An 8569-nucleotide genomic window follows, 5' to 3' on the forward strand; every position below is an offset into this window, starting at 1 on the left:
TCACTTAACATTTACTGAGCACCTACTAAGGTCCAGCATGGTGGACCAAAATTCAAGCTCCTTCACTGGAAGGTTCCTTCATCTAAGTCACGCAACGATTGTATCAGAGAAGTAGGGACAGGAGACTGTAGAGGGGAAGGTTGACCCAGCAGGGAGTCCCCAAAGCCTGGTCAAAGGAGGATGTCAGAAAACTTGAGACGGCATAGTGGTAAAGGAGCCCAGCAGGTCCCAGGATTAAGAGGGTACCCAAGACAGGAGAGATGAGGCAGGAAGGGGCCCTTCAGGAGGCAGGGGAGCTCCTGTGGTTGTTCAAGGTGTGCATCATAGAGCAGAAATCCACCTGCTTCTGCTCTTGGCTACTACTGCTTAGCTAGATGCTTTAAAGGCACTAGGTGAGTTAAATTGATCCTTGAGGAGAGGGGCTGGCTAAGGAGTCAAGATATTTATCCTGAAACTAAAAGAAGCTACTTGTACTAGTCAGGAAAACCAGTAGTATGTATGCCGAGAGAGGTAGGTTTTTTGTTGTCATGTTTTTTTGTCGTTGTTGTTTTGTGTGTGTGTGTGTGTGTGTGTGTGTGTGTGTGTGTTGGTATTGGTGATTGAACTTTAGCCCTGAGCTATATCCCCAGGTCTTTAAAAAAAAAAAAAAAATTAAGGCAGGTCTCACTAAGTTGCCTAGGTTGGCCTTGAACTTGGCAATACTCCTGCTTCAGCCTCCCTAGTCACTGTCCTGCATGCAGAGGAATTTTAATGTAGGTTATGCCATTGTGAAAACTGGCATGTCTAGAATTCACAAGGCAGGCCATCAGGCTGGAGACCCAGGGGTGGGTGAGCTATCATAAGAGTCCAAAGTCAGTCTGTTGTTGGATTCCTTTTAACTCCAGGGAAGTCAGTCTTTGTTCCATGAAGGCCTTCAACTGATTAGATGGGACCACCACATATGGAGGGTAAATAGCTTTACTCATGGTCTACTGATTCAAAGGTTTATCTCAGGGGTTGGGGATATAGCTCAGTTGGTAGAATGCATTGCCTTAAAGGTTCATCTCATCTATAAAATATTCTCACTGAAATATACAGAATGTTTGACCAAATATCTGGATACTGTGGTCTAGGCAAGTTGGCATATAACATTAACCATCACGTTCCTGAAGAACATTAATCCAGAAGATAATCTGGACCGAGTCATCTTTAGAAAGTGACTTTGGGTCAGGCACAGTGGTGAATGCCTATAATCCCAGTGGCTCAGGAGGCTGAGGCAGGAGGATCATCATGACACAAGTTCAAAGCCAGCCTCAGCAAAAGCAAGGTGCTAAGGAACTCAGTGAGACCCTGTCTCTAAATAAAATACAAAATAGGGCTGGGGATGTGGCTCAGTAGTCAAATGCACCTGAGTTCAATCTCTGGCACTCAAAAAAAAAAAAGAAACAAAGAATCAAAGTAAGTTTAGGTATGAGTGGTGATCACAAGGAAAGCTTAGAAACAGGGAAGCCATGGGGCAAGGGGTGAACCCACGCATTGTGGGGATGGAGGTAATTGAGGGGTGAGTCAAGAGCTACCTAGGAGGCAGACCTAGCTTGACTCTCTGATTGGCTGACTACAGCATGGGGGATGAGGAAGAGGGAGGAGCTGGAGAGTCCCAGGTTTCTGGCAGGAGAGTTCAGTGTAAAATGCACTTGCTTTGGGTTATTAATGGTAATGGCTAGTGAGCAGCCTTTCTGGAGGCTTTTATTCCCAAGGAAGTTTGGAGAAAAATGTTTGGGAGCCACTAGAGAGATGCATCTCTGGGACTTGAAATGATTGAGAAAGAAAACCAAGGGAGAAAATTCTGGGAACACTTAAGGGGTGGACCGAGGGGAAAGTGCCGTTGAAGGTGAGCATTATCACCACTCTTGGGAGGGAGTGATTTTGTGAAGTAAGGATCTGTTCCCTCCATACTCACACCTTTTCTCTGGATGGGAAGCAGAATCTCTAGTCCTGAGCCCTCTGAGACTGTGCCAGGCGTACTGATGGGCAGAGGTGGGGATGTGGGTCTTCGAGGGTGAGATAAACTGTGAACATGAAAGAAAATGATGTGTGCCCGCAGCAGCAAGGACCCCAAGCACCACCTCGTGGCATTACCTTTGGAAGGCGACAAGACCTAGGAAGGACAAGAGTTGGAACTTGGGGCCCCAGTTTGCTTGCCTTGACAGATTCTTGCATCGCACAACGTCTAGGAAGCAGGAAACCTCCCTACCTGCTGCCAGTCCATCAGATACCAAGGTATCAGACTCCATCCTGCTTTCGGGCTTCTCTAGGCCTTCATGATTCTGCAGAAAGAAATGGATTTTTTGCCATCTCAGCAACTTGGGACTCATCAAAAGTCAAAGTAATTAGTATGTGCTATGGTTTGTTTGTTTATTTATTTATTTTTCATATCAGAGATTGAATCCAGGGGCACTTAACCACTCAGTCACATCCTCAGCCCTTCTTTATATTTTATTTAGAGACAGGGTCTTGCTGAGTTTCTTAGGGCCTTGCTAAGATGCTGAGGCTGGCTTTGAACTCATGATCCTCCTGCCTGAGTCTCCTGAACTGCTAGGATTACAGGTTTGCTTCACCACTATGTGTAATGTGGTGCTGTGCTATAGGTTAAAGGTGTCTCCCCCCCAAAAAAATTATTGTGTTGGAAGCTTAATCTCCTGATGCACACATTAATGCATTTGGAGGTAGGGCCTTTGGGAGGTACTTTGGATTAGAGGAGATCATGAGAGTAGGGCCTCCATGATGGCCTGAGTAGCTTTGTAAGAAGAAGGAGAGAGATCTGTGCTAGCCTGATTTCTCTATCTCACCATTTGATGTTCTCTGCAATGTTAGAGTGAAGTATCCAGCCCAATGCTCATGGACTTCCTGGCCTCCAGAACTGTAAGAAATAAATCTCTGTTCTTTATAAATTACCCAGTCTCAGATATTTTGTTATAGCAGTAGAAATTGGACAGCAGTAGAAAAGACAGTATACTGGGGCTGGGGCTGTAGCTCAGTGGTAGAGCATTTGCTTAGCATGTGTAAGGCACTGGGTTTGATCCTCAGCACCACAATAAATAAGTAAGTAAGTAAATAAATAAATAAATAAAATAAAAGTCCATCTACAACAAAAAAATAAAAAATAAATAAAAGAAGAAAGAAAAGATAGTATACTTTGCAAACCTGAGTTTGTAGTTAGAGATTTGTAGCACTATTATTATCACCATTTACAGATAGGGATACTGGACCCAGAGAGCTAAATAACTGGTTTAAAGCCACACAACTAGCAAGTAACTGATGTGGGACGTAAAGATAGAACTTCCTAATTTCATCTGTTCCCATAGCCCTACACTTGTGGTTGAAAAACCTCAAATACCAAAGGGACCAGACAGATAAAATAAAGAAATGAAGTATGTCAGGTATAAGAATTCTGATACTTGAACATTATCTTTTTTATTTTTGCAGAACTGCAACACATACTAAGTGTTGGTGTGTGGGGGAAGGGAGAGAAGGTGAGCACCAAAGGGCATCATGGGACTCTGGCAAATTAGAAAATGCAGGCTCTTTTTATTTTTGGTGGTACTGGGGATTGAACTCAGGGGCACTCTACCACTGAGCCATACTCTCAGCCTGGTTTGTTTGTTTGTTTGTTTGTTTTGTTTTGTTTTTTGAGACAGGGTCTTGCTAAGTTACCCAGACTGGCCTCAAATTTTCAATCCTCCTGACTCCGTCTCCTCTAGGGTCATTGGAATGGCCAGTGTGCATCCATATGTGGGCTCAGGCTCTGAATTAAGGGCGCAGTTTCTGCAAATGTTGTCACAAATGCTTGTTTGAAAAACAAAAGCTGGAAATCCAACTTGACCTGTAAGGTCGGATTTCACAATTTTACTCAAACTTCCAAGGAGTCAGGCAAAATGTGTGCACACCCCTCAGGCTGCAATTTGTGTTGCTGCAGCAGGAGGCCTTGGGCATCTTAACCTCGCTTGAGAAGCAGGTGTCTTGGAAGCAGACACCCGAGGCTTCACCCGCTGGACCTCAGGAGGGAGGGGCTGGAGGTACAATTGGGAAAGGCCTCTAAGCCGCCATCAGTTTTCTCTCCTTCCCACTTGGCTGAAGGGGGCAAGGGTTTTTCTCCCTCAGATGGGTTTTCTGGAAAGAGGAGTGGAAGGGAGGAAAGTGTGAGTTCTTACTGGTGGGGAAAAAGGGAGCAGAGTGGGACCTCATCATCGAGCTTCTGAAAGCTGCAGGGCAGTTAGCAGCTGCTGCCTGAACCGCCTCCCTGCCCACCCCTCTTGGCCCTGGCAGCTGTCCTCAGCATGCTACCTCCCTCCTCTGGCCTGGAACAGGCTCACCTTACCCCCTGCCGGTCCCCTCCCCTCCTCTTGGCTGCACAGGCTGATGAGCCAGGAGGGAGGCCACGCTTAGCGACCCAGACAGTGCCCTGTTGATGCCCTGATGAGAAGCTCTCTGGAAACCCCAGAATGACTGGGCTCGAGGCCCTGCTTCCTCTCCTGACCGCATCCTGCAGCTCATATCATGGCAGGTGCAGGAGGGGGCATTGCCCGCCGGCCTCTGTGGACCGAAACCCTCTTGGTGGCACAGACTGGGCTGCAGACTGGTGAGTAGCTGCATGAAATGCATACAGCTGACTTAGGGGGTCAAGCCAGTGGCCTGCTCAGTGCCACAAGAGAACTGAACTCCTGAAATGGGGAGCTCAGGACATTGGGAACTGCTCATAGGATGGGAAAGCCCACCACTGGGGCTCAGATCCATGCTTAGTAGGAGATGGGAAAGGAGGCCATTCCCCCAGACCCACCAGCAGCTCTCTGGGCAGTAATTCTCGGCTGATTTCTAGGTGTTTCCAAGTCCTCTCCAGAGAGTTAGGGTCCCCCCTTCCACTCCCCACCTTCTTCTCTCATTTTTCCTCCACCATCTGTTTCTTCCTCTCCATCCCCTCTGTCTTGGCCACTTGGGATCCTACAGAATTTCAGGGGTCACAGGACCCTGTCATCAGGGCTGCCATTGGATCTCTGGCCAAGGACCTGCTTCCTCCTCTCTGTCCTTACTTATGCAAGCACCTGTTATAGTTCATTCTCCAGGGTGGGACCCTCAGCGGGCAACAGTTGCCAGGAGTCCACTCTTCCATTTGGATCTATGGTCTTCTGCCCTGGAGGAACAACCCCTGGGGGTGAAAGAGACTAGGGTGGGGGAGCAGAGAGGCCCAGAGGCTCCACTCTAGCCTTGAGCCCTGGCTCTGCTGTCAGAGACTTGGACCCCTCCTCTAGGGAGGGCAAAACCCAACCCCTCTCTCACTACACGCCTTGGCCCCCACTTACCTTCTGTCCCCTATAGAACCTCTCACCCTAAGTCCCTGGCCTCACTGGGCATTTTCTCTTTTGTTTCTAGAACCAAAAGAGAATTGGAGCTTTAAGGGAAGAGTGAATTATGTTTAAAAAAAAAAAAAAAAAAAAGGAAAAAACAGTAGAGTATAAAGATAAAAGCTAAAGAGAAGAGTAAGAGGCAGATATTGTCCTTGGGCTGTGTCCAGACAGGCAGAACACCCAGGTCCTGGGGCATAGTCAGCTCCAAGCCCCCACCACCACCACCTCATTCCCCTGGGAGAAAGCCCAGAAGAGTTATTGTCATCCTGGTCCTCTCCCCATTTCCTCCCTGGCTTTGGTGTGTGCTACAGAATTCCCAGAGCCCCGGAAACAGACCCCGGAGCTCAGGCCCCTGTCAGGGCTGCAGGCTGCAAACTGGTGCCTTGCTCTGCCCCAGAGACAGGTCATTAGACGACTGCCAAAAGATGCAAGAGAGCAGATTTAGTTAAATGACCTGACTGGTTATGTGTGGTGTATGAGTAGTCCATACATATATACATATACTATAATTTTAGTTATCTCCTAAAATTTTAGAAAAGCTGCTCCAATGAGCTGGGTGGAGGAGGTGGACTTTATAGCAGAACAGGGCTAAGGAAAGCAGAGAGGGGACAGAAAATGGGCTAGCATCTGGTTACTTTGGTTACCTTTCTGGTTAAGAGTTAATGCAGAGAGGGCTCCCTTATCATACTGGCCCAAGCTGGCCTGTTGGGTGATTTGACATTGGCCCTGTTTCGGCATTTCTCAGGTCAGAGGAACAGCTTCATTTTCGTTTGGTGGCGGTGAACTTCAGTTTGAGTGACTCCATTTTGGGTTGGTTATTGGGACCAGTGCAGGAGCTCAGTCCCAGTCGGCGGCCTTGTATAATTGTTATTTAACTTTGTTAATTGCAGTTGTACTTTGCAAAGGTCTAGGGCTGGAGGTGCCCTCTGAGATACTTTCAGGCCCCCCTGGGGCTATTCATTGCTTTACATTTTGTGATATTAAAGTGGCTTAGGTTTATGATTTAGGAGAGGCATTAAATATATGTGTCTGGGGGCTGAGGGTGTAGCTCAGAAGTAGAGTGTTTGCCTAGCATGCACGAGGCCTTGGATTTTATCCCCGCAACTACAGAAAGAGAAAACATTTTGGAGTCAGAGAACCTTGATTTCTTCATCTGCAAAATGGGCATGCTAGAACTGTGGGGAGGTTAATAAAATCATGTAGACAAAATGCTTCTTAGCATCGTGCTTTGCATATTGTAAGCATCAGACAAATGATAGTTACTTTTATTTATTTTTTAAATTTTGGTACCAGGGATTGAACCCAGGGGCACTTAACCACTGAGCAATATCCCCAGCCTTTTTATATTTTATTTTGAGACAGGGTTCACGGAGTTGCTTAAGGCCTTGCTAAATTGCTGAGGCTGGTTTAAATTTGTCATCCTCCTGCCTCAGCCTCCCAAGCTAATGGGATTATAAGCATGTGCCACTGCACCTGGCTTGATGGTGATTTTTTTTAAAAGATGTTTTCCCACATTTGTAGTCTTAAAAAAGTTTCTCTTCTTCCTCACATCTAACCCCCCAGGAAAACAGTAATGAAATTTCTGCATGATAATTTTGTCTTCTATGGTCCAAAGCTGCTTACCAGTGACCAAGTTCCACTTCCTGTGGTTTAGAGACGGAGGAAGGAGGTTTCAAAAGGACAGCCTCCTCCCAGATTGGGCCTGTGGCCCTGACCTGGTTAATCAGAAACAAATTAGCAACTCATACTTTCGTCTTCTCTTAAAATACTTAACATGCAGAAAAAAGAGTGAATTTTGAAGGAAAGATGGTTTTCATTGGGGTCAGACACTGTCTATTTCAATCAAAATGGTCCATAAATGCGGTTGTGTGTGTCTTCCTTCCCACCTTGGAGCAGTGACCCAAGCCACGCCCAGCCCTGCTCCTCTGTGCCAGTTCATGAGGGTCACTGTGTTTCCATTGTGCCTGTAACACGCACACCGCATTGTTCTATGAACTCCACTTTATCTATCATCTAGACCTGATAATTATTAACATGTATTTCCTTAGTTTATGTTTACCGTGGGTGAAATGCTGAAGATAAATTCCAAGCATGGTGACACATGGCCTCTAAATGTGTCTCTGAAAATGGAGACACGTTTTTTATTACAAGTTTAACACAATTATTATCACAAGTTTTTTGTGTGTGATACTAGGGATCGAACTCAGGGCCTTGTGCATTCTAGGCAAGTACTGTACCACTGATCTGTACCCCAAGGTCCAAAAAACAACTTCATCTCCTCCTCCTCCTCCTTTTTTTTTTTTTTTTTTTGTTTGTTTGCTTGTTCTTGTTGGTTGTTTTCATTGAGAATTTTACCCAGGGGAACTTTGCCCCTGAACTCCACCCCGAGCCTTTTTTATTTTTATTTTGAGACCTGGTCTCAAGCTTGAACTTGGGATCCTCCTGCTTCAGTCTCCCAAGTCTCCGGAATTAATAGATGTACATCGCCATGCCTGGTCCACAATAATTTCTTAATGTCATCTATTACCAAGTCGTAGTTAAAGTTTCTCAATTGTCCCCATACTGTCTTTTAACATTTTTTTTATTTTGTTTTGTTTTGTTTTTATCCATTTGTTGTTGCCATACTGAAGGTTGAACACCACGGGCCCTGGTACACACTAGGCAAGTGCTTTATCACTAAGTCACATCCCCAGCCCTTTTTATTTTATTTTGAGACAGGGTCTCACTAAGTTTCCAAGGCTGTCCTAGAATTTGTGATCCTCCTGCCTCAGCCTTCTGAATCTCTGCCACCGCAAGCAGCTTAAACTTGCTCTGTTTTTATCTAGGTCCAGGTAAGATCTACACATGGCATTTTGTTCTTTTAATCTTGTGCAGGTTTCCTACACATAGTTTAATTATATTAGCGATCTGAAGAAATGAGGTCAATTGTCCCATGAATCATCCTACATTCTGCGTCTGATCCACTTGCATTCTCGAGTGGTCCTTTATCTTCCTCCTGAGCCCTGTATTTCCTGCAACCTGGAAGTTAGCACCAAGTGTGTGCATCAATTCCAGTTCAGCATGTGGGGCAAGAATACCTCTCCGTGGTGCTGGACACCTGTCCCACTCATCTTCTGGGTGTTCCTCTGAGTAGCGATGCTTAATCGAGCAGTTAGTTCAGGTGGTGACAACCTGACCCCTGCATCACC

The sequence above is a fragment of the Callospermophilus lateralis genome, chromosome 13 (assembly GCF_048772815.1).
Source record: "Callospermophilus lateralis isolate mCalLat2 chromosome 13, mCalLat2.hap1, whole genome shotgun sequence".
NCBI lineage: Eukaryota > Metazoa > Chordata > Mammalia > Rodentia > Sciuridae > Callospermophilus > Callospermophilus lateralis.